The 26,749-nt window shown below is 44.7% G+C and overlaps 1 long non-coding RNA gene across 1 annotated transcript in view; it reads left to right on the top strand.

The window, feature by feature from the left end:
• The first annotated feature begins 12,058 nt into the window (after positions 1 to 12,058).
• LOC141362770 (uncharacterized) overlaps positions 12,059 to 26,749 on the top strand; it is a 55,856-nt gene continuing 41,165 nt past the window's right edge. The window contains exons 1-3 of the long non-coding RNA XR_012368347.1: positions 12,059 to 12,191; positions 17,089 to 17,368; positions 17,508 to 17,593. This is a non-coding gene — a long non-coding RNA (uncharacterized lncRNA). The remainder of the gene's footprint in view (positions 12,192 to 17,088; positions 17,369 to 17,507; positions 17,594 to 26,749) is intronic.

The following is a 26,749-nucleotide window of genomic DNA, read 5'->3' as shown; positions in this document are numbered from 1 at the left end:
GGCTTACCCATCCGATCACAGTGAGTACTGAAGTCCCGTCAAATGCCATAAAAGTCCTCCAAATCTAAAATAACCAAACATCCATCTTGTCATCAGCGAGGGCTTACCCGTCCGATCGCAGTGAGTATTGAACTCCCGTCGGACGCCGCAAAGCCCTCCAAATCTAAAATAACCAAATGTATCAAAAAATAACAAAAGGACACCAAGGCACTCTTCTTAATTATAAAACCGCTTTAATAAAGGTGCTAGTTCATAATGGAACCTAAAAATACCACCAACATGTTTCGGCCTACATCTAGGCCTTCAAATGTACTAAATGTACACCTTATAGTCAGCAGGGGCTTAACCGCCTGATCACATTGAGTACTGAAGTCCTGCCAGACGCCGCAAAGTCCACCAAATCAAAAATAATCAAACATCCACCTCGTCATCAGCGATGGCTTACCCGTCCGATCGCAGCGAGTATTGAACTCCCGTCAGACGGGTTCCGATCGCAGCGAGTATTGAACTCCCGTCGGATGCCGCAAAGCCCTCCCAAATAAATTGTCCACCTCATCGCCAATGGAGGGCTTACCCATCCGATCGCAGTGAGTATTGAACTCCCGTCAGATGGGTTCCGATCACAGTGAGTATTGAACTCCCGTCGGATGCCGCAAAGCCTTTCTAATACAAATTGTCCACGTCATCGACAAACGGGGTCTCACCCGTCCGATCGCAGCGAGTATTGAACTCCCGTCGGACGGGTTCTGATCGCAGCGAGTATTGAACTCCCGTCGGATGCCGCAAAGCCCTCCTGATATAAATTGCCTACCTTATCATCAGTGAGGGCTTACTCGTCCGATTGCAGCGAGTATTAAACTACCGTCGGACGGGTTCCGATCACAGTGAGTATTGAACTCCCGTCGGATGCTGCAAGACCCTCCCAATATAATTCATTCACCCCATCATCAGTGAGGGCTTACTCGTCCGATCGCAGTGAGTATTGAACTCCCGTCGGACGAGTTCTGATCGCAGCGAGTATTGAACTCCCGTCGGATGCCGCAAAGCCCTCCTGATGTAAATTGCCTACCTTATCATCAGTGAGGGCTTACTCGTCCGATCGCAGCGAGTATTGAACTCCCGTCGGACGGGTTCCGCTCACAGTGAGTATTGAACTCCCGTCGGATGCTGCAAGACCCTCCCAATATAATTCATTCACCCCATCATCAGTGAGGGCTTACTCGTCCGATCGCAGCGAGTATTGAACTCCCGTCGGATGTCTCTGATTTCAGCGAGTATTGAACTCCCATCGGAGGCCGTAAAAAGCCCTCCAAATATAAACCGTCCACATAATTTTCAACCGAGGCTTTCCTGTACAATCACAGTGAGTATTGAACTTCCGTCAGACGGTTCCAATCGCATCGAGTATTGAACTCCCATCGGATGCATAGCAAACACAGCCAACATCAGCCTCATCATTTCTATTTTTGGGGGGTACAGTTCCCGGCTGCTGTCCGAATAAGTTAATTTTGCTTTTTGGGGGGATACTCTGCGTTCGGGCCCATTTCCGAGCTCAGAGCCCTCTCCCCGGACAGCACGCCAAATACGTTTACTAATTTAATCTAACCAACTTATTTGTAAGTGTGAACTCGTGAAATGATGTTTTATTAACGTAGTTCGGGAGGAGCACGTCAAATAAACCACTTAAGTACTTCCAGCTGTCTATAATCAGTAATCAACAGATACTCTAGTACCACCAGATGTCCTCAATCAGTAATCATCATATCTACCCAATCAGGACAAAGGCAAGCCATATATAAGTCACAGTTTGACTCTGCAAAGATCCTCTGCAGTTTTCAGAATCCCTCCACCACCCCATCACCTCTCACTCACCAGGTTAATTCCTAAACTGGGGGGGGGATACTCTGCGTTCGGGCCCATTTCCGAGCTCAGAGCCCTCTCCCCGGACAGCACGCCAAATACGTTTACTAATTTAATCTAACCAACTTATTTGTAAGTGTGAACTCGTGAAATGGTCCTTGTGACTCATATTTCCCATCTTTACGTTTTAACCACATGTACCCACGTTGCTCTAAAGTATTTTCTTTTTCTGTGATTTTTAAAAGTTCTAAAATAACCTTATTTTCTTTGTAAGGAAGATAATAATAATAATCAGGTTTGTCATTTTTTACATTATGTAATATATCAATAATGGCCTGTTCTCCATTATGTATGACTCTGTAGTAAAGTTTTTCTCCCACGTGTTTAAGAATCCATGCGCCATTTATCTTCACATCTGACTGACGTTTTGAAAGAGAGCTATAAAAAATGAAAACAAATAATGTTAAAAGTGTGTTGCTTAGAGTGTTTTTTAAAATATTCATTTGTAAATTAAAATTAAGAATATGGCATTGTTTTTTTAATGTTCATGTACTTTCAAAGTGTATCATGAACTCACCCATTTCGTTGAACTATTTCAAAGGTCTGACCATCAGGTCTGTTTGAAGAGTGCACTTCTTGTAAAGAACTGGTCTCATTCTGGTTCTGTTGTAAATGTTCAGATCTGTAATAAAAATAAATGATTATTTTTAGTTTTTTATTACACTCTCAGAAAAAGTTATAAAAGCTGTCACTGGTACATCTGCCAACTTCCTCAGTCAAGATCCTAATTGTGATGTGTTCAACAGAAATCTGTGTTTAGTCATATCTGCAAAGCCACACATAATTCTTAGAAATCTCTCAAAAATACACAATTTGCTGTCTGCATCAGATGCAAAGAATCTTATCCACACTTTATGAATGCAAGAATAATCTATGGTTCCCTTTCAGTCGGTCACTACGACGTCACGTCGTGACCGACGAATTGGGAACCGCTCCGCGGTGGAAAATCTACTTCGAGAAGCTATTAAAAAGGCCAATGAAATTGGCATGCAGATTATTTGCACCTGCTGCGCTGCCCAGCCGCGCGGGTATATAATGAGAGGCAGGTGCAGTAATCAAATCAGCTTTTCGCTTCGAAGCCGGCAGCATTCTGCTCTTGAGAAGCAATCCTTTCTGGGACCTCTGTGTGTGTCGAAGTTGGTAGGACAGACAGCACCTCAGCGGAGACTCGCATTTGTTCCACCTCTTTAATTTCTATTTTTTGATTTTATTTGAGTGTGTCGTTGCCTCTCCCCTGCGTGCTTCATCAACTCACGCATTACATCTAAAGAGTGAATTCCCTAAAAGAGCAACACGAGCTTGAACTTGTGCCTTTGTAAAGGCAGCCGTTCTCTCGTGTCACAGGTCGGGTGGCGTCCTTTTCAGGATGACATTCCGACCGTGTGCTTCGTCCGGATGCGGGCTGTACATGAATCCTCGTGACGGCCACGATCGTTGCCTCTCATGCTTGGGGCTTGAGCATGCGGAGGCAGCGTTTCGCGACAGTACATGTCAGGTTTGTCTGAACATGACTGTGGTGGATCTGCGCAGTCGGGTGGCGTACCTCCGGGACCGCCGCCCCCCTTCCAAGCCATCCGGCGCTAAGAAGGCGGCCGTGATGCTCGCGAAGGACGACTTGCGCATCACGGTGCTGAATAAGTCCACCGACAGTGGCAGTGAAGTTCAGCACCCTGATCCACAGCCGGAGGTGCCAATGGAAACCGGGAGCGCGTGTGCTACGTTGCCCTCGGGGACCGCTGGCACCACACGGGATTCTGTTTCGTCCGCAGCATCGGAGAGGGGGCCGTCTCTCTCGGACGTTGAGTCTGACCCTCTGCCTCCTTCGGGACGGTTAGGGGGCGCTGCGCTCGACCCCGAGATGACGGCCATGCTCGCTCGGGCGGCGGGTACGGTCGGAGTGGAGTGGCGTCAACCATCTCCACCCGAGCCATCCCGCCTAGATGATTGGTACTTCGGGTCTGCTAGAACAGAGCAGACCCAGCCACCAGTGCCTTTCTTCCCCGAGGTTCATGAGGAACTGACACGGTCGTGGAAAAATCCTTTTTCCTCCCGGAAGCGGCCGTATCAGCCCTCACCCCTCACCACCCTCGACGGCGGGGCCGCTAGAGGGTACACCGATCTCCCCCCGGTTGAGCGTCCCGTCGCGATGCAACTGTGTCCGGCCGGGTCCTCTTCCCATTGGCGAGATCGGCCGACCCTCCCCTCGCGGGCATGTAGGTACTCCTCTGCACTAACAGGATGTGCCTACCGTGCTTGTGGGGAAGCGGCCTCTGCCATCCATGCCATGGCATTACTTCAGGTACACCAGGCTAAGGCACTGCGTGACCTGGACGAGGGTGGTCACGATTCGGCCGCATTTAAAGAGCTCCGTGCAGCTACTGGCTTGGCGCTCAGAGCCACTAAGGTCACCGCACGGGCGGTTGGACGTGCAATGTCCACTTTGGTGGTCCAGGACCGCCATCTCTGGCTGTGCCTGGCCGAGATGCGGGAGCAGGACCGTATTAAGCTCCTAGATGCTCCGGTGTCCCAGGCCGGCCTGTTCGGCGAGAGGGTGGAAAACTTTGCACAGGCGGTTTCCACCGCTCAGAAACAGACTGAGGCCATTGCGAAGATCCTGCCGCGTCGGAAACGTCCATCTGCCCCTTCGACGTCGGCACCTCAGTCTGCCTCTCGCCGAGGGCGTCCTGCGGCGGCCGCCCCCGTTCCTCATCGGGGCACTTCTTCTAGGAAGCGAGGAACCGGCCGCCAGCAGCCCGCCCCGCCCGCTCAGCAGCCTGCCAAGAGAGGTGGAAAACGTAAGGCTAAACGACCCTGAGACGGGCGACCTGGAGATGGGGGGATCGCTCTACGGGAGATGGTGAAGGCACCACTCCCCCCACCGGAGGAGGGCCGGGTGGGGAATCCTTGGTTTCAGTTTTTTTCTGTTCCGCCGGCTTTTCAGCCGGCACCCACAAAACCACAAAAAGAGCGAATTCCTCTTCCTTCTCCAGGTCTTCAGAGGAGCGTGAGAGCTACGGACGGGCACAAAGCCCTATGTCCTCCTCCTCCTCTTTCGCCACCGGGTGTGTCACGACGGGTGAGTCTTCTACATCGAGATCTCCCCAGCTCTGCCCCCCATCAGGGGAAAAAGGTGAGTGGCACACCTCACAACACCTCCGTTGCTGTTATCACAGAGAGCGCAGCAACCGTTACATCCGCTCCCCTCGCCGCGGGTACTCCGATCGTGCCGTTAATTCCCCTCGCTCGGTATCTGGGGGCGTGGGAAGCGCTTCCCAGCCCGTCGAGATGGCTTTTACGCACGATTCGTCTCGGCTACGCGATTCAATTCGCCCGGCGCCCTCCCAAATTTGCGGGCATTCGGTTTACTACGGTGAAAAACGCCGACGCGCATGTTCTCCATGCCGAGATCGCTGTTCTTTTGGCGAAAGATGCGATCGAACCGATCCCTCCAGCCGAGATGAAATCTGGGTATTACAGCCCTTATTTCATTGTACCCAAGAAAAGCGGCGGGTTGCGACCGATCCTGGACCTGCGTTTACTGAATCGAGCGCTTCACAAATTGCCATTCAAAATGCTGACGCACAAGAGCATATTTCAATGCATTCGTCCAAACGATTGGTTCGCAGCCATCGATCTGAAGGACGCGTACTTTCATGTCTCGATACTTCCTCGACACAGGCCGTTTCTCCGCTTCGCGTTCGAGGGGCGGGCATATCAGTACAAAGTCTTACCGTTCGGGCTTTCTCTCTCTCCCCGTGTATTCACGAAAGTAGTCGAGGGGGCATTAAAACCCCTGAGAGAGAACGGTGTGCGCATTCTAGCGTATCTCGACGATTGGTTAATAATAGCCCAGTCCCGTCAGATGCTTTGCGATCACACGGACCGTGTGTTAAAACACCTCGCCAGTCTCGGTCTTCAGGTCAACTGGGAAAAGAGCAAACTTTGCCCCACGCAGAGGATCTCTTTTCTCGGTATGGAACTGGATTCGGTCAATTTAACCGCACGTCTAACAGAAGCGCGTGTGCAATCCATTCTGACTTGTCTAAATTCATTCAATGGCAAGAGCGCGGTCCCTCTGAAACAATTTCAGAAGCTCCTGGGTCATATGGCGGCAGCAGCGGCCGTGACACCGCTCGGGCTGCTCCATATGAGACCGCTTCAGCGTTGGCTTCACGACCGAATCCCGAGGAAAGCGTGGCTCACCGGCGCGCACCGCGTAACGATCACACCGACGTGCCGTCTCCATTTCACTCCGTGGTTAGACCCGTCATTCCTCAGAGCAGGGGTATCATTAAAACAGGTCTCCAGGCATGCCATTGTGTACACGGATGCCTCCAACACGGGGTGGGGAGCCACGTACGACGGGCATGCAGTTTCGGGTGTCTGGACGACATTCCAGAGACGCTGGCATATAAATTGCCTCGAGTTGTTGGCTGTGCATCTCGCTCTCATTCGTTTCAGCAACGAGCTCCGAGACAAGGATGTATTAATTCGCACCGACAACATTGCGACTGTTGCGTATATCAATCGCCAAGGCGGTTTGCGCTCTCGTCACCTGTCGCATCTCGCCCGTCATCTCCTCCTTTGGAGTCAGAAGAATCTGAGGTCTCTTCGTGCCATTCACATCCCAGGGTCGCTCAATACAGCGGCAGATGCGCTCTCACGAGCGGCGCGTCCTGGTGAATGGCGGCTCCACCCCCAGACGGTTCAGCTAATTTGGAAACGTTTCGGCAAAGCACAGGTAGATCTGTTTGCCTCCCCAGAAACGACACATTGTCGCCTGTTCTATTCACTGAACGAGGGAACTCTCGGGGTGGATGCACTGGCACACAGCTGGCCGCGGGGTTTACGCAAATACGCCTTTCCCCCCAGTGAGCTTCATTGCGCAAACACTGTGCAAAGTCAGGGAGGATGAGGAGCGCATTCTCTTAGTCGCGCCGTATTGGGCAACCAGGAATTGGTTTCCAGAACTCGCGCTCCTCGCGACAGCCCCTCCCTGGAAGATTCCCCTGAAGAAGGACCTTCTTTCTCAAGAAGGGGGCACATTATGGCACCCGCGTCCCAATCTATGGAACCTTCATGTGTGGTCGTTGGACGGGACGCGGAGGTTCTAAATGATTTACCGCAAGCGGTATCTAACACTATTTTTGCGGCGCGAGCGCAGTCTACTAGACAGGCTTATAAGCTTAAATGGAACCTGTTCGTTGTTTGGTGTGCTTCACAGTCAGAGGACCCCCGAGAATGCTCTATTAGAGTCGTGCTTTCGTATCTTCAGCATCGTCTGGAGAAGAGGCTGTCACCTTCTACCATTAAAGTAGATATCGCGGCAATATCCGCGCACCACTCACCGATAAACGGTAAATCTGTGGGTCAGCACGATCTAGTTATTAAATTCTTAAGAGGTGCACGAAGGCTGAATCCTTCTCGTCCGCCCTCTATTCCTCCGTGGGACTTGTCCATGGTGCTGAAAACACTCCAGCTTGCCCCATTCAAGCCTCTGCATTCTGTGAGTATCAAATTTCTCACAATGAAAACTTTAACTCTTCTTGCACTGGCTTCGGTTAAACGGATAGGGGATCTTCATGCATTCTTGGTCAACGATTCGTGCCTTCAGTTCGGGCCCGCTAATATCAGTGTAACATTGAGACCCAGGCCCGGCTACGTGCCCAAATTTCCCACCACTCCTTTTAAGGATCAAGTGGTGAACTTACAAGCTCTGCCCCAGGAGGAAGCAGACCCAGCCATGGCTTTGTTATGCCCTGTGCGCGCTTTGCGTGTATATGTGGACCGAACTCAAAGCTTTAGAACCTCAGAGCAGCTCTTTGTCTGTTACGGTGGTCAGCAGAAAGGGAAGGCTGTCACTAAGCAGAGCATGTCTCATTGGATTGTAGACACTATCGCCCTCGCGTATGAAAAGCAGGGTGTCCCTTGCCCCTTTAATTTGAGAGCCCACTCTACTAGAAGTGTGGCATCATCTTGGGCATTTGCTCGTGGTTCCTCGCTAGCAGACATTTGTAGAGCGGCTGGCTAGGCGACACCTAACACGTTCACCAGATTTTACAGTGTTCGTATTGAGCCGGTATCCTCTCGTGTTCTCTCCTCAAACCGGTAGAAACACTCAGAGTCGGCTCCTGTGTCGGCTTGCAGCCTCCGTTTTGGTGCTGAACGACTGCGCCAATATGGAAGGCCATAAGGTCAAAACGTCACAAAATAAGGTTTTGCCTTTCCTCCATCGCCTTTTCAGTCGATGTTGCGGAGCATCGGCTGTCAGCCTCTCATTAGCTGTATTCCTGAAAACCTGTGTTTGGCTAGGCCCCCGTATAGCGCCCCCGTGAGGTGTCCTATGCGCGTATTTCCGTGGAGCTAATCTGCCACGTTGTCCCTTGCAGAGCCCGCTCTGCTCTCTCTCTAGTATAAATATAGTTATGAGAGTCACGTCATAGACCTATGGGCTATTTTTCGCCACCCATTAGTACAATCTCCTCTGGGTTGGCTCCGCAGCGTCTCCTAGTTCCGCCCAGGCTGGATTCGCTTCCCAGTTTGCCTAGTTCACTATGGTGGGTTTAGGAACAAGTAGTGACCGGCCTTCTGCTGTAAGCCCAGGTTCCGCCTCTCGTAAAGTGAAGACGGAAGGTTTTACGCAGGCACTGGAAGGGTCAGCTCCAGTGGCGCTTTGGTAGGGATTCCCAATTCGTCGGTCACGACGTGACGTCGTAGTGACCGACTGAAAGGGAACGTCTCGGTTACGTATGTAACCCTCGTTCCCTGAAGGAAGGGAACGGAGACGTCACATCCCGTCGCCACAGTTGCTGTTCCACTGCTGAGTCGGCCGGCCCCTTTATTTTGCCGGCTTCTCAGCGAAAAAAGCTGATTTGATTACTGCACCTGCCTCTCATTATATACGCGCGCGGCTGGGCAGCGCAGCAGGTGCAAATAATCTGCATGCCAATTTCATTGGCCTTTTTAATAGCTTCTCGAAGTAGATTTGCCACCGCGGAGCGGTTCCCAATTCGTCGGTCACGACGTGACGTCTCCGTTCCCTTCCTTCAGGGAACGAGGGTTACATACGTAACCGAGACGTTACTCGTTACTCGAGGGATGTCATGCAAGTCAGGTTAACAAACTTTCAGCTGGTTCAAAATGCTGCTACGCAAGAGTATGTTCATGGTAAACTATGCACTTTAAAAAAAGGATGTGTTTTTTTACACATTGTTTTGTGTTATGCTATTTAATACTTTTTGAGCAGTTTATTTGGCAGTTACCTGTACAGGATTTATCCTAGTCCCTGACTAAAATGCAGGTTTGACCTGCTTTCATTTAAACAAACAAAAAAACATTTTGCACTGACACATCTTAACATATTACAATGTCATTGTTTTGTCTGAAGAAGCACACCAGTAATGTTTTTTGTAAGGTAGGTTTGTAAAAACGACAAATGTCCTAATATATCTTAGGCCTAGTCCTGGATTAACCTAATTATTATTAACAGATATAAAAAACACTGATTTCAATAAACATAATTCTTTTTTAAAATTCTGACCTCAAAATATATTGCTATTCCTATCTTTGTTGGGACATTTGGTCCTCACAATGTGATTACCAGGTACACACACACACACACACACACACACACACACACACACACACACACACACACACAAAATACATTTTCTCTGTCATGTAGCTCAGGGTATAACTTGATGTGATGTTTATTTGCCGTTTAGCCATTATGCTAACAATCATTTTCATGACAATGTCTTCTTTGTTCTCTAACTGATCATAACACTCAATCTAAGCAATACATTGATTACATAACCCACATATAATCACAACACTTCATAACATGTGCCTTTGTCATCTTTTATGATACTATTTGCCTTTTTAGAATGTTTTTACTTGTGTAGTATCACCAACGTTTACATTGGTTGAGCGGGAAAAGATCTCAGGGGTTGCCAGATTTAGCTAAAAATGGCCATTCAAAGCGAGCCAAGAAAACCGTGAGAACAACGGAAATACTTGCCAACACTGAAAGTCCCTGGCAGATCAGAAGCCAGGATACATGCACACCATGCTACATAAAAAACAACTTGCTACTTTAGGACCTTTTTTATAAATGTAGCGAAGTTAAAAATATGATATTTGTTTTTCAAATGTAGTGAAGTAAAAGTCACAAGTACTCAAAAAAAATAATAATAATCAAGTAAAGTATATACTCAAAAGTGTACTTAAGTACAGTACTCAAGTAAATTTACTTTGTTACTGTCCACCTTCGATGTACAGATTAGACTGTGATATATGTCAAATAAATTAGTGTAAATACAGTAGTATAATATAGATATTAAAAAGGCCACAGTGTAAATCAATCATCTACTTACGGTGGTGAATATTTGTGAGTTGAAGATGGCGGACCTTTCTCCATTTCAGACTAAAATAGAAAATTTAGAACCAATCATTAATCTGACTTAAAACCTCAATTAAAAAATTCAAAATCAAACTAAATTGACAAAAATAACTCATCATGTCTGGGCATTTGGTTATATGGCCACCACAGATAAATCTTAAGAGAGCTGTAAGGTGGTAGCAGATGAATTCTTCTACGCAACAATTCCGCTTTGGACATGAGCAATGGCAGAGACGGAAAAGAGTGCAAAAAAGTGTCCTGTCGTTTATATACAGTAGTATACGTCACAGTGTTCCTGAAGTTTCTGAGAGGTTCACATCACGTGAGATTAGACCAATAAGAATGCTTGAATAAGGCGTGTTTAGTTACGTGGACGTCATGGATGACGTATACATTGAAGTACATCACGACGATATATCTATAATTTTTGTCTTTCAGTCTTTTTGTTGTGGTGTTAGATGTAACCCATGACGATTTACAATGCAAATGTGTTTCAACAGACACGGACATTGAACAAAGACGTGAATGAAAGGATAATACGACAAAGGATAATACATTCACAAAACATACTGTACTGCAGTAATATGGATTTATAATGACATGAAGGTAAGTAGATGATTGTGAGTACAATTCATTTTTCAGTTGAACTGTTCTTTTAAGAGTCCAGTTCATATTCTTGTGTGTTTTACTGTAGGTGCCTGCTTGAATGTGTATTGAGTAACCAATCAACAGACACAGCCCAGTCTCACGAAATTTCGTTATATAGTCACGTATTTTTTTGATTCTTTTTTCGTGCTATTATCACGAAATTTCGTGTTTTTTCGTAGTCGTATAACGAATTCCTGTTTTCGTGTGATTATCACGTATTGGTTACTCGACTGTTTTGTCCTATTTTCTTACCATTGTCGCTTCGGTTTAGGGTTAGATTTACATAAAATGACATCCCTAACCAAACCCAACTCTAACCCTAACGCCAGGCGACATATAAAAAAATAAATCAGGAAAAATAGTATAGATCAATATATTAAGTGACATTCTAATGCAAGCACCAAATCTAACCCTAAACCGAAGCGACAATGGTTTAAAAATAGGAAAAAACAGTCGAGTAACCAATACGTGATAATCACACGAAAACAGGAATTCGTTATACGACTACGAAAAAACACGAAATTTCGTGATAATAGCACGAAAAAAGAATCAAAAAAATACGTGACTATATCACGAAACTTTGTGAGACTGGGTAGACAGACAACAGTAGTTTAAAAGTTGGTATCTTGTTGGGTTCTTATTCATTCTAGACCAATAAAATAGATTCAGACTGTGAATTCTAAGAATGCTGCTCATTTCATATATTTTATATGCAAGAGGCTTACATGCTTTAATTTTTATTTTTCAAAAACTATATTAAAGTCGTAATCCTGTAAGTTTTTTTGCCTTGACATTGTGCAGTAAGATAAAATACATTTTCTCAACAGACACGCACACTTTTAAACTGATGACAATATGATGATAGACATATTTTAATTAAACAAATTATCAGGTTGTGAAACTTTCACCATCCTGTCTTTGTGTTCCCCGGTCTGAGTCTCTTATTTTGAAGTTCTGCATTGTCACACATGTTTGTAGTTCTTTGTAGTTTATTTGTCCTTATCTGATTGTTCCCCATGTGTTTCTTGTTACATCGTTTGTGCCTGTGTATAAATAATGTTTCAGTTGTCCTTTGTCAGTCATTTTTGGTTTAATGTGTTAATTCTTGTATTCTGTGCTGTGGCTCCACCCGAGGATTTGATGTTTGTTTTGACTGCCATGTTTTGTGGTGCCTCTGCCTGCCTTCCTTTCATCCCACGTTACAGAAACTTTGTGTAAGAAGGTAATTTTCTCTGTAGTTGATGCACCTCTGGTCTCATTTAGTCAAAGAAAACAGTAGTAAAAAATACACTATATTAACGTGTGAAAAAAATTCATAACGTCCCTTTGAATATCTCTATGAGCTGCTATAGATGCAATGGCAGAAGTAGAATAATAATAAGAAAACCTGGGGCCGGATTCACGAAAACGTTCTTAAGACAAAAATGGGGAAAGTTCTTAAGATAAATTATAAGAAGTTTGTAAGAATGTTCCTAAGTGCAATTCTCGAACATTTCTTAAGAAGTTCTCACATTTTTTCTTAAGAATATCTTAAATTTGTGTCTTAAGTATAAAATGACAAGCTTTGGAATTAATGATTCCCTGCTAATGATGTAATAAACCTTTTGACTAACGTTACCTTGCGATCATTAACGCGATACAACTAGTGATACATTAAGACTATAGATGATGTTATTCGGTGTTGTAACAGAGGCCAGCTGGTATTAAGGCGGTGTGGTGAGTAAATATCATTTCCTAACGTCGCAATCGGTCCATCATGCGGGTCGAGCGCCCTGGGCGTGCGTGCTTCACTCTCCGTGCTCACCGCTTCGTCTCCCGCGCTCACACGTCAAGCGACGGACGCGGAGGGTGCAGCGAGCCCGGTTTCAGATCCCTCGACTCACATGACAAAGCGATTACCGGTTCGCCTCCGCTTAGAGCGACTTTTAGCTGTTAAGTAATTTCACAACGAATGTAGGCTATAACTGAGGAAGTTAAATGTTTGCTAATATTATCACTAATACTTATTTGTGTTTCATGACATATTAAGCCATTAAACTTCATTATTGTAACATGGGTTCCCTGTGTTCATTTGTGTTTTGGTTTATGTCTCTGTGCAACCTGTGTTTAACTTGTGTTCATTTGTGATTTGGGTTTATATTATGTCTCTGTGTACCTGTGTTTTACCTGTGTTCATGTATACCCTTGTTCCTAGTTGTATCTCCCTGTGTTAATTAGTGTCTCCGCCCCCTTGTTTGTAACCATGGTTATTCATTATGTTCATGCCTCTCCCCTTGTGTGTTGTCCTGGTTACTCATTGTTCCTGCTTTGTCATTGGTTATTGTCATGCATATATACTCTGCCTGTTCAGTCCTTGTTTGTGGTTTGTCGTAAGATGTCGCTAGTCTCTTGTGTTCCCTGGTTTTGTTTTTGCCTTGTTTTCACCTTTTATTTACAATAAACTGCACTTGGATCCGCACCTTTTGCCTCATCTTGTCGCAACCGTGACAGAACAAACCACCAACTAGGATCCAGCAGCAATTCATCATTCCCCGTGTTTTTTCAAGTCCCCTGGATTATTCATAGTATTAGCATGCAGCGTGTTGGCAGCATTTACATTCAGGCTTGTCCTCCCTCCACGGAGCAGGAGTTATGGGACAAAGCAGTGGAGTTAGACGCCCTCTGTCAGCGGGGGCAACCTGTGAATAGTCTCGCCCATGTATTTTTAACTTTGGCGACTGGTTTGGGCTACACTGAAGCGGAGCTGAACTACGCGTTTAACAACTGTCTGGATGACCCTTTGCCGCTTTGGCAAATGGCTGGGCTCGAACAGATGGAGTTTGTCGAGTTCGTCCATTACGTGGACAAGTGTAGCGGGAGATATGCTCGAGGCACACCAGAGACACTTGAATGCAGGACCGCTGCTCCCGTGCATAGGACTACTGAGACTTCCGTGCCGGTGAACACTACCCCTTCACGTTGCTCACGACACCGGCGACGGAGGAAGAAATCCCTGCCCGAGCAAGCCACTGTAAGTACGGACGCTAATTCCCCGAGTTTTGTTTCCCCTGGGTCAGCGCCCGTGCTTAAAATGGCCGCCACTTCATCCTACTCCATACCTCAGTTCGCTACTGTTAATCCATCCCCAGTTTTCGAGTTTGCCACATCCATACCAGCTCCGATTTATCAGAAAGCCACCATCATCACCGTTCCAGTTGTTAAGGGTGCAGTAATAACACCTACATACATTCTCAGAATGGCTCCCATACCCGAATCCATCGAGTCCTCCGAGATGAGTGAATCTCCTGAGCCGAGTGAATCTCCTGAGCCGAGTGAATCTCCTGAGCCGAGTGAATCTCCTGAGCCGAGTGAATCTCCTGAGCCGAGTGAATCTCCTGAGCCGAGTGAATCTCCTGAGCCGAGTGAATCTCCTGAGTCCTCCGAGCCGAGTGAATCTCCTGAGTCCTCCGAGCCGAGTGAATCTCCTGAGTCCTCCGAGCCGAGTGAATCTCCTGAGTCCTCCGAGCCGAGTGAATCTCCTGAGTCCTCCGAGCCGAGTGAATCTCCTGAGTCCTCCGAGCCGAGTGAATCTCCTGAGTCCTCCGAGCCGAGTGAATCTCCTGAGTCCTCCGAGCCGAGTGAATCTCCTGAGTCCTCCGAGCCGAGTGAATCTCCTGAGTCCTCCGAGCCGAGTGAATCTCCTGAGTCCTCCGAGCCGAGTGAATCTCCTGAGTCCTCCGAGCCGAGTGAATCTCCTGAGTCCTCCGAGCCGAGTGAATCTCCTGAGTCCTCCGAGCCGAGTGAATCTCCTGAGTCCTCCGAGCCGAGTGAATCTCCTGAGTCCTCCGAGCCGAGTGAATCTCCTGAGTCCTCCGAGCCGAGTGAATCTCCTGAGTCCTCCGAGTCTTCTGATTCCCCTGAGCCGACTGAGTCTTCTGATTCCCCTGAGCCGACTGAGTCTTCTGATTCCCCTGAGCCGACTGAGTCTTCTGATTCCCCTGAGCCGACTGAGTCTTCTGATTCCCCTGAGCCGACTGAGTCTTCTGATTCCCCTGAGCCGACTGAGTCTTCTGATTCCCCTGAGCCGACTGAGTCTTCTGATTCCCCTGAGCCGACTGAGTCATCTGTGCCCACTGAGTCATCTGTGCCCACTGAGTCATCTGTGCCACATTGGTCAGCTAGTGTGGCCACCCCAAAGCTCCAGAGACTTTCTATTGTCACCAGTACTATGGCCAGTACAGAACTCTCTGCCTGTTTCACGATGGCTGTCCCCAAACTCATTGCCCTGTCTAACCAGGCCCAGAGGGTCTCTCTCTGTTGTTTTCTTCTACCCAGGATCCTGAGACCACCAGCACCACCCTGGTATCCAGTTCCTCTCTGGCCTCTGGCTCCGCCCTGGGTTCCTGCTCTGCCGGCTCCGCCCTGGGTTCCTGCTCTGCCGGCTCCGCCCTGGGTTCCTGCTCTGCCGGCTCCGCCCTGGGTTCCTGCTCTGCCGGCTCCGCCCTGGGTTCCTGCTCTGCCGGCTCCGCCCTGGGTTCCTGCTCTGCCGGCTCCGCCCTGGGTTCCTGCTCTGCCGGCTCCGCCCTGGGTTCTTGCTCCGCCCGCGGCTCCACCCTGGCCCCAGTCTCCGCCCTGGCCGCCTGCTCCGCCTGCGGCTCCTCCTTGGTCCCTGTCTCCGCCTGCGGCTCCTCCTTGGTCCCTGTCTCCGCCTGCGGCTCCTCCTTGGTCCCTGTCTCCGCCTGCGGCTCCTCCTTGGTCCCTGTCTCCGCCTGCGGCTCCGCCTTGGTCCCTGTCTCCGCCTGCGGCTCCGCCTTGGTCCCTGTCTCCGCCTGCGGCTCCGCCTTGGTCCCTGTCTCCGCCTGCGGCTCCGCCTTGGTCCCTGTCTCCGCCTGCGGCTCCGCCTTGGTCCCTGTCTCCGCCTGCGGCTCCGCCTTGGTCCCTGTCTCCGCCTGCTGCGCCGCCTTGGTCCCGGTCCCCGCCTGCGGCGCCGTCTTGGTTCCTGTCTCCGCCTGCGGCTCCGCCCTGGCCCTTGGACTTTTGTGGCCTTGGCCCACCATCCCTCCCCCGGGTCCACCTCCATGCCACCGCCCTCCTAGACTGTTGTACTTTGGGGTTTTCTGGGGGGCGTCTGGAAGCCGCCCCTTTGAGGGGGGGCTATGTAACATGGGTTCCCTGTGTTCATTTGTGTTTTGGTTTATGTCTCTGTGCAACCTGTGTTTAACTTGTGTTCATTTGTGTTTTGGGTTTATATTATGTCTCTGTGTACCTGTGTTTTACCTGTGTTCATGTATACCCTTGTTCCTAGTTGTATCTCCCTGTGTTAATTAGTGTCTCCGCCCCCTTGTTTGTAACCATGGTTATTCATTATGTTCATGCCTCTCCCCTTGTGTGTTGTCCTGGTTACTCATTGTTCCTGCTTTGTCATTGGTTATTGTCATGCATATATACTCTGCCTGTTCAGTCCTTGTTTGTGGTTTGTCGTAAGATGTCGCTAGTCTCTTGTGTTCCCTGGTTTTGTTTTTGCCTTGTTTTCACCTTTTATTTACAATAAACTGCACTTGGATCCGCACCTTTTGCCTCATCTTGTCTCAACCGTGACAATTATATGAGTGTGGAATTCCTCTTTAAACTAATCTATGTGAAGTAAACTGATTAAATTGCCATTTCAGACTACAAAATACAACTTGTCACATTTAAAACAATCACATTAACTCATAAAACATCTTACATTTTGAGATTTAAGACTACTGTAAGGTTATCCTAACTTTAAGATGTTATTTAAGACAGTTTATTTTTCGAGAATTGGAAATCTTCTTAAGTTTATTCTTAAGAACATACTTAAGGAAAAAAATAAGAACTTTCTTAAGAAGCTTTTTTGAGAATACAAAATATTCTTAACTTTTTTCTTAAGCTTGAATTTAAGATAAAAATGGCAGTTAAGAAAATTTTTCTTCTTAAGAATGTTTCGTGAATCCGGCCCCAGGGCTTCACTCCTTATAATAAATCAAATGAAAACGAGAAAACATATGTGAACTAAATACTGTAATTTATTTACCAAAAAATATTAAGTTAATGAAAAAGCTTTTTTAATCAACATTTGTTTGCATTAATAGAAATATTACATGTTCAAACATTTTCAGCAAGGTGTCAACATCGGTGCGTGTGGGATTTGGTCAAGGTTAGAAGAGGTGCAGAGACTTGTCTTGGTTTTTGTAAGGTGGCTCATCCACTCCAAAGAGTCTAATCTCAACCGGACCAGTCTAGGGAAAGTGGCATCACTACAGTATACATACTCCAACCCGGAGCTCTGGATGACTGTGAAAGTGTGTTCACTGCTGAGGACCTAATACTCTTCCTTTAGAACAAGCAACAAGGAGACCTAAACAATAGAGCCAAAACTGTACTGTTACAGACCACAAAGTAAGCAAAACCTGCACTCACCTAGAGAATAAACAGCCAATTTAGAAAAGGTGGCAACACCAACGGATGTTGAAGGGCATCCAGACCATCAACTACCAACCAAAACAATCTCCTTATGACACTGATGTTTCCCTTCCAGATGTGCTGCTGAACAACTTGCAGGCACATTTTGAAGCAAAGAATGATGCATCAATGTGAAAGATCATCCCTCATCCCAACAACCAGGTATTTGGTTTTACCATGTCTCAGGGCCATAACCACAATAGACATTAAGGGCTGCATATCCCCCCAATAATCAGAAACTGCCAAATTGTCCTTACCATATTTAATTTTTTAATATACATAGATGTATCTCTGAATATGTTGGTTCCCCTCAATGTTCACGGTATGGTTACGGCCTTGCCATGGCTGATTTAAGGAAGACTCTTAAGTACACCCTTTCCTGGCAAAGTGCTCGGATGATGTAAACACTAGCAGTTAGATGTTCTCAATGACACCTTTAAAGGAATAGTTTAGCCCCTATTTTACTCACCCTCAAGCTATTCACGGTGTAAAATACTTTTTACTTTTTCAACTAAACACAAAATTACATTTGTTCGGGATAAATTTGTCATTTAACAAGATTACACATCTTAAATTTCTTTGCATGTGTGGATTGCATGTGTTGTTATTGTTTCAAAACTGCATTCCAGAAAATGCATCATTCTATTATAAAATGACATTTAGGGCTATGATTTTATAAATCTTATTAAAGCCACTACGTTTTTTTTTTAGTTCGTTTTTTATGTTTTTTTTATTGATAGAAATGTTGTAGTATGTTTCATTTGTTCCCGTTCTTCGGACAAAAATAGTTTTTATTTCGTACAGTATATCCAAAAACAGTGTATCCATAAAGAGACCTGTGTTTCATTCTCACATTGGGAACATCTGTTTACACCTTTAGTTACCTGGCTTTTCTGGTAGCTTTCTGTAAATTTATTTGTTCTTGATAATGATTTATAAAACTTAAAATGAGAGATATTTACCCTCAGATCTGACAAAAAATCAGAGAGTCAAAGCCTCAAGTTTAACCTTGATTTATGTCATGGTTAGTAAGATGTTATTGGCAGGTACATAAATGTATTTTATAATGAATTAGATTTCCTAAAAAGTATAAGTAGGATTTATATTGGGCCACTTTGCTGTGGTGTGTTGCGAGTAGGGTGTGGTGGGCCATTTTGTTTGAAAAAGTCCAAGGACACTATTTAGACACAGTTCCCCCTAATTAAAATTGTTAAAGGCGGGGTGCATGATTTTTAAAAAACACTTTGGAAAAGGGAGTCTAGCCGAGTACCAAAACACACTTGTAGCCAATCAGCAGTCAGAGATCATGCAACCTGCCTTTAAACAAATATAAAAACTCAAGCTAACAGTTCTTTAAAAAATAATACAAGTGTTTCAAGCTCACAGTTGCTGCAAATAGGGCTACACTGTGCCAGTTTTGTAAAAGATAAACAACACCATAAGTTGATGAATCAGTCAATTCTTGATATTTACCAAAACAATTCAGACCAACCTGTAGTTATTATGTTGGCTTTGAAAAAGCCAACATACTGTTATTGCTTTTAAACTTATTATGTTGGCTTTGAAAAAGCCAACATACTGTTATTGCTTTTAAACTTATTAGTGGTGCTTGCATTTATGCAAGGCATCACTATTACTATTGCTCATACTTATTATTATTCTTATGTCTGGACACTTTTTCGGCGCGTAACTCGTCCCGCACGGTTTGTTGTAGTCCCACGAAAGAGGGCTCAAATCGACCGGATTATTGAGGAGAGGTGTGCTATGACTTTTATAAGCGATCGGGTGCAGGATTTTCGAAAGGGGGGCGAAAAACCACCCGAAAAATCCCATTGACTTAACATTGCGCCCAACTTTGACGGGTCATAGCTCCGCTTAAGGATGTTGTTGAAACATGTGGGTTACATTATCTGAAGAGGGTGGTAGGCTCTGTAAGCACATACATCACAATGGGGTGTAAGTTGTACCCCTGGGGTGTAAGAGGCACCCGAAAATTCCCATTGACTTATAATGGGGCAGGAAACATGTCCATATAAGGGAATACAAACATTTCCAGATGGGATATCTTTGCTTTACAGTGTCGTAGAGATTAGTGGGTGGGCTCATTTTACTCGGGCATCCAATCAGTCTCTCAGGATCATCCCAGAGCTATTAAGCCACGCCCCTAGCAACAATTTTGGGCACCCTAGCAACATCTCCCATAGACTGCCATTATAAAATACCCAGATGGATATCTTTGCAGCACAGTGTCATAGAGACATGGGGGTGGGCTCATTTTACCCAGACATCCAATCAGTGTCTCAGGATCCTTATTAAGGTATTAAGCCACGCCCCTAGCAACCACTTTTGAGCACCCTAGCAACATAACATTTAAACAGTTATATCTCGGCATTAAAACATCGTAGAGACACGGGGGTTGGACCGTTTTACTTGTGACTCGGAGTGTAATCACTGGCCACATCATTGGCCACTCCCAAGCCACGCCCCTAGCAACCAAATATGAGCACCCTAGCAACCAAATAAACAAAGCCTTATATCTCCGCATCAGAACATTGTAGAGACACGGGGGTTGGACCATTTTACTTGTGACTCAGAGTGTAATAACTGGCTACATTATTGGCCACTCCCAAGCCACGCCCCTAACAACCAAATATGAGCACCCTAGCAACATAATAAACAAAGCCTTTTATCTCTGGAAATGAACATCATAGAGACATGGGGGTTGGGTCTTTGGGTCATGTTAGCTTAATGCTAGCTTAATGCTAAGTCATAGTAGTTTCATGCTAGCTTAATGCTAATTTCATAATAAATCTTGCTAACTTCACGTTAAATCATGCTAGCTTCATGCTATCTTCATGCTAACTTCATGTTAACTTCTTGCTAATCATGCTAACATCATGCTAGCTTCATGCTAATCATGCTAACATCATGCTAATCATGTTAACATCATGCTAGCATCATGCTAATCATGCTAGCATCATGCTAATCATGCTAACATCATGCTAACTTCATGTTAACATCATGCTAACTTCATGCTAGCTTCATGCTAATCATGCTAGCTTCATGCTAACTTCATGCTAATCATGCTAACATCATGCTAGTCATGCTAGCTTCTTGCTAACTTCATGCTAATCATGTAAGCTTCATGCTAGCTTCATGCTAGCTTCATGCTAACATCATGTTAATCATGCTACCATCATGCTAACATCATGCTAGCTTCATTCTAATCATGCTAGCATCATGCTAATCATGTTAACATCATGCTAGCTTCATGCTAATCATGCTAACTTCATGTTAACTTCATGCTAATCATGCTAGCTTCGTGTTAGCTTCATGCTAATCATGCTAGCTTCATGCTAGCTTCATGCTAACTTCATGCAAATCATGCTAACATCATGCTAGCTTCATGTTAACATCATGCTATCTTCATGCTAACTTCATGCTAATCATGTTAGCTTCATGCTAGCTTTATGCTAATCATGCTAACATCATGCTAACTTCATGCTAATCATATTAACATCATGTTAGCTTTATGCTAATTATGTTAGCTTTAATGCTAGCTTCATGCTAATGATGTTAGCTTTATGCTAGCTTCATGCTAATCATGCTATCTTCATGTTAATCATGTTAACATCATACTACCTTCACGTTAATTATGTTAACATCATGCTAGCTTCATGTTAATCATGCTACCTTCAATAAACAAAGCCTTATATCTCCACATCAGAACATCGTAGAGACACGGGGGTTGGACCGTTTGACTCGTGACTCGGATTGTAATCACAAGTGGATGCCAATTTTCTCCCTAGCAACCAAATACAGTACCCTAGCAACCGAATAAACAAAGCCTAATATCTCCGCATCAGAACATCGTAGAGACACAGGGGTTGGATTGTTTTACTTTTGGCTCGGAGTATAATCATACATTGCCCCCAGAATTTTGCCACGGCAAGCACCACTTCACATTTTCTTCAGGAAATGTACCTATCTAGTTATTATGTTGGCTTTGAAAAAGCCAATATATTGTTATTGCTATTAAACTTATTATGTTGGCTTTGAAAAAGCCAATATATTGTTATTGCTTTTAAACTTATATTTATGTTGGCTTTGAAAAAGCCAATATATTGTTATTGCTTTTAAACTTATATTTTATTATTATTCTTCTTAGCACCCCAAAATTTCTGACACTAACTCGTCCTAGAGCTTTCAAGCTACATGCACCAAATTTTCCATGGACCTTAAGACTGGTCTGACTTAGTGTGCTATATCTTTTCTAACTGATGGGACCTTCCGAATTCCTAAACGGGGCGCTCAAACACCCCAAAACTCCCATTTACTTAACATGGAGACAAACTTTGACGGGTCCTAGCTGCGAGTGAGAAACTTGTAGAAACTTGTGGCTTACCACATTTAAGGAGGATGACAGCCTCTGTAAGAACATACATCAAAATGGGGTGTATGCTGTACCCCTGGGGTGTAAGAGGCCCCCAAAATTTCCCATTGACTTATAATGGGGCAGGAAACATGCCCATATAAGGGAATAAAAGCGTCCCAGATGGAATATCTTCACTTTAGAGTGTCGTAGAGACATGGGGGTGGGTTCATTTTACTCAGTCATCCAATTAGACTCTTAGGATCGCCCCAGACCTATTAAGCCACGCCCCTAGCAACAATTTTGGGTACCCTAGCAACATCTCCCATAGACTACCATTATAAAAAGCCCAGATGGATATCTTTACACCAGAGTGTCATAGAGACATAGGGGTGGGCTCATTTTACTCAGGCATCCAATCAGTCTTAATAGGATTCTTATTGAGGTATTAAGCCACGCCCCTAGCAACCAAATATGAGCACCCTAGCAACATAATAAACAAAGCCTTATATCTCTGGGTCTGAACATCATAGAGACATGGGGGTTGGGTCTTTGGGCCATGTTAGCTTCATGCTAGCTTCATGCTAAGTCATACTAGCTTCATGCTAGTTTCATGCTAGCTTTATGCTAATTTCATAATATATCTTGCTAACTTCATGCTAAATCATGCTAGCTTCATGTTAAATCTTGTTAGCTTCACGCTAAATAGTGCTAGCTTCATGCTAATCATGCTAGCATCATGCTAGCTTCATGTTAAATCATGCTAGCTTCATGCTAATCATGCTAGCATCATGCTAGCTTCATGTTAAATCATGCTAGCTTCATGCTAATCATGCTAACCTCATGCTTACTTCATGCTAATCTTGCTAGTTTCATGCTAGCTTCATGCTAATCTTGCTAACATCATGCTAGCTTCATGCTAATCATGCTAACATCATGCTAGCTTCATGCTAATCATGCTAACATCATGCTAATCATGCTAGCATCATGCTAGCTTCATGGTAATCATGCTAACATCATGTTAGCTTCATGCTAATCATGCTAGCATCATGCTAGCTTCATGTTAATCATGTTAACATCATGCTAGCTTCATGCTTATCATGTTAGCACCATGCTAGTTTCATGCTAATCATGCTAGCATCATGTTAGCCTCATGCTAATCATGCTAGCTTCATGCTAATCATGCTAGCATCATGTTAGCTTCATGCTAATCATGCTAGCATCATGCTAGCTTCATGCTAATCATGCTAGCTTCATGTTAATCATGCTAGCATTATGCTAGCTTCATGCTAATCATGCTAGCATCATGCTAGCTTGATGTTAATCATGTTACCATCATGCTAGCTTGATGCTAATCATCATGCTAGCTTCATGCTAATCATGCTAGCATCATGCTAACTTCATGCTAATTATGCTAGCATCATGCTAGCTTCATGCTAATCATGCTAGCATCATGCTAGCTTCATGCTAATCATGCTAGTATCATGATAGCTTCATGCTAATCATGCTAGCATCATGTTAGCTTCATGCTAATCATGCTAGCATCATGCCAGCTTCATGTTTATCATGTTAGCATCATGCTAAATCATGCTACCTTCATACTTAAACATACTAACAGCCAGATAGCCTACTAAACTAAACTTCTGTCAAACCGTTTTAAACGTTCAAGCTACGCTTTTTCAAGCCAACATAAAGTTTGTCTTCAAACTTTAATATCTAGTTTATTATTATTCTTCTTAGCACCCCAAAATTTCTGACACTAACTCGTCCTAGAGCTTTCAAGCTACATGCACCAAATTTTCCATGGACCTTAAGACTGGTCTGACTTAGTGTGCTATATCTTTTCTAACTGATGGGACCTTCCGAATTCCTAAACGGGGCGCTCAAACACCCCAAAACTCCCATTTACTTAACATGGAGACAAACTTTGACGGGTCCTAGCTGCGAGTGAGAAACTTGTAGAAACTTGTGGCTTACCACATTTAAGGAGGATGACAGCCTCTGTAAGAACATACATCAAAATGGGGTGTATGCTGTACCCCTGGGGTGTAAGAGGCCCCCAAAATTTCCCATTGACTTATAATGGGGCAGGAAACATGCCCATATAAGGGAATAAAAGCGTCCCAGATGGAATATCTTCACTTTAGAGTGTCGTAGAGACATGGGGGTGGGTTCATTTTACTCAGTCATCCAATTAGACTCTTAGGATCGCCCCAGACCTATTAAGCCACGCCCCTAGCAACAATTTTGGGTACCCTAGCAACATCTCCCATAGACTACCATTATAAAAAGCCCAGATGGATATCTTTACACCAGAGTGTCATAGAGACATAGGGGTGGGCTCATTTTACTCAGGCATCCAATCAGTCTTAATAGGATTCTTATTGAGGTATTAAGCCACGCCCCTAGCAACCAAATATGAGCACCCTAGCAACATAATAAACAAAGCCTTATATCTCTGGGTCTGAACATCATAGAGACATGGGGGTTGGGTCTTTGGGCCATGTTAGCTTCATGCTAGCTTCATGCTAAGTCATACTAGCTTCATGCTAGTTTCATGCTAGCTTTATGCTAATTTCATAATATATCTTGCTAACTTCATGCTAAATCATGCTAGCTTCATGTTAAATCTTGTTAGCTTCACGCTAAATAGTGCTAGCTTCATGCTAATCATGCTAGCATCATGCTAGCTTCATGTTAAATCATGCTAGCTTCATGCTAATCATGCTAGCATCATGCTAGCTTCATGTTAAATCATGCTAGCTTCATGCTAATTATGCTAACCTCATGCTTACTTCATGCTAATCTTGCTAGTTTCATGCTAGCTTCATGCTAATCTTGCTAACATCATGCTAGCTTCATGCTAATCATGCTAACATCATGCTAGCTTCATGCTAATCATGCTAACATCATGCTAATCATGCTAGCATCATGCTAGCTTCATGGTAATCATGCTAACATCATGTTAGCTTCATGCTAATCATGCTAGCATCATGCTAGCTTCATGTTAATCATGTTAACATCATGCTAGCTTCATGCTTATCATGTTAGCACCATGCTAGTTTCATGCTAATCATGCTAGCATCATGTTAGCCTCATGCTAATCATGCTAGCTTCATGCTAATCATGCTAGCATCATGTTAGCTTCATGCTAATCATGCTAGCATCATGCTAGCTTCATGCTAATCATGCTAGCTTCATGTTAATCATGCTAGCATTATGCTAGCTTCATGCTAATCATGCTAGCATCATGCTAGCTTGATGTTAATCATGTTACCATCATGCTAGCTTGATGCTAATCATCATGCTAGCTTCATGATAATCATGCTAGCATCATGCTAACTTCATGCTAATTATGCTAGCATCATGCTAGCTTCATGCTAATCATGCTAGCATCATGCTAGCTTCATGCTAATAATGCTAGCATCATGCTAGCTTCATGCTAATCATGCTAGCATCATGCTAGCTTCATGCTAATCATGCTAGTATCATGATAGCTTCATGCTAATCATGCTAGCATCATGTTAGCTTCATGCTAATCATGCTAGCATCATGTTAGCTTCATGCTAGTCATGCTAGCATCATGCTAGCTTCATGCTAATCATGCTAGCATCATGCCAGCTTCATGTTTATCATGTTAGCATCATGCTAAATCATGCTACCTTCATACTTAAACATACTAACAGCCAGATAGCCTACTAAACTAAACTTCTGTCAAACCGTTTTAAACGTTCAAGCTACGCTTTTTCAAGCCAACATAAAGTTTGTCTTCAAACTTTAATATCTAGTTATTATTATTCTTTCTTATCCCCCCAAAATTATAAACACTAACTCGTCCTAGGGCTTTCAAGCTACATGCACCAAATTTTCCACAGACCTTCAGACTGGTCTGACTTAGTGTGCTATATCTTTTCTAACTGATGGGACCTTCCGAATTCCTAAACGGGGGGCTCAAACACCCCAAAATTCCCATTGACTTAACATGGAGACAAACTTTGACGGGTCATAGCTGCGAGTGAGAAACTTGTAGAAACTTGTGGCTTACCACATTTAAGGAGGCTGACAGGCTGTGTAAAAACATACCTCACAATGGGGTGTAAGCTGTACCCCTGGGGTGTAAGAGGCCCCCAAAATTTCCCATTGACTTATAATGGGGCAGGAAACATGCCCATAAAAGGGAATAAAAACGTCCCAGATGGAATATCTTCACTTTAGAGTGTCGTAGAGACATGGGGGTGGGTTCATTTTACTCAGTCATCCAATTAGTCTCTTAGGATCGCCCCAGAGCTATTAAGCCACACCCCTAGCAACAATTTTGGGTACCCTAGCAACATCTCCCATAGACTACCATTATAAAAAGCCCAGATGGATATCTTTACACCAGAGTGTCATAGAGACATAGGGGTGGGCTCATTTTACTCAGGCATCCAATCAGTCTTAATAGGATTCTTATTGAGGCATTAAGCCACGCCCCTAGCAACCAAATATGAGCACCCTAGCAACATAATAAACAAAGCCTTATATCTCTGGATCTGAACATCATAGAGGCATGGGGGTTGGGTCTTTGGGTCATGTTAGCTTCATGCTAGCTTCATGCTAAGTCATACTAGCTTCATGCTAGTTTCATGCTAGCTTTATGCTAATTTCATAATAAATCTTGCTAACTTCATGTTAAATCATGCTAACTTCATGTTAAATCTTGTTAGCTGCACGCTAAATAGTGCTAGCGTTATGCTAATCATGTTAGCATCATGCTAATCATGCTAGCTTCACGTTAAATCATGCTAGCTTCATGCTAATCATGCTAACCTCATGCTTACTTCATGCTAATCATGCTAGCCTCATGCTACCTTCATGCTAATCATGCTAACATCATGCTAGCTTCATGTTAATCATGCTAGAATAATGCTAGCTTCATGCTAATCATGCTAGAATCATGCTAGCTT

The sequence above is a fragment of the Misgurnus anguillicaudatus genome, unplaced genomic scaffold, assembly GCF_027580225.2.
Source record: "Misgurnus anguillicaudatus unplaced genomic scaffold, ASM2758022v2 HiC_scaffold_29, whole genome shotgun sequence".
Taxonomy (NCBI): Eukaryota; Metazoa; Chordata; class Actinopteri; order Cypriniformes; family Cobitidae; genus Misgurnus; species Misgurnus anguillicaudatus.
The sequence above is the reverse complement of the archived record's forward strand: the minus strand, read 5'-3'. Positions and strand labels throughout refer to the sequence as shown.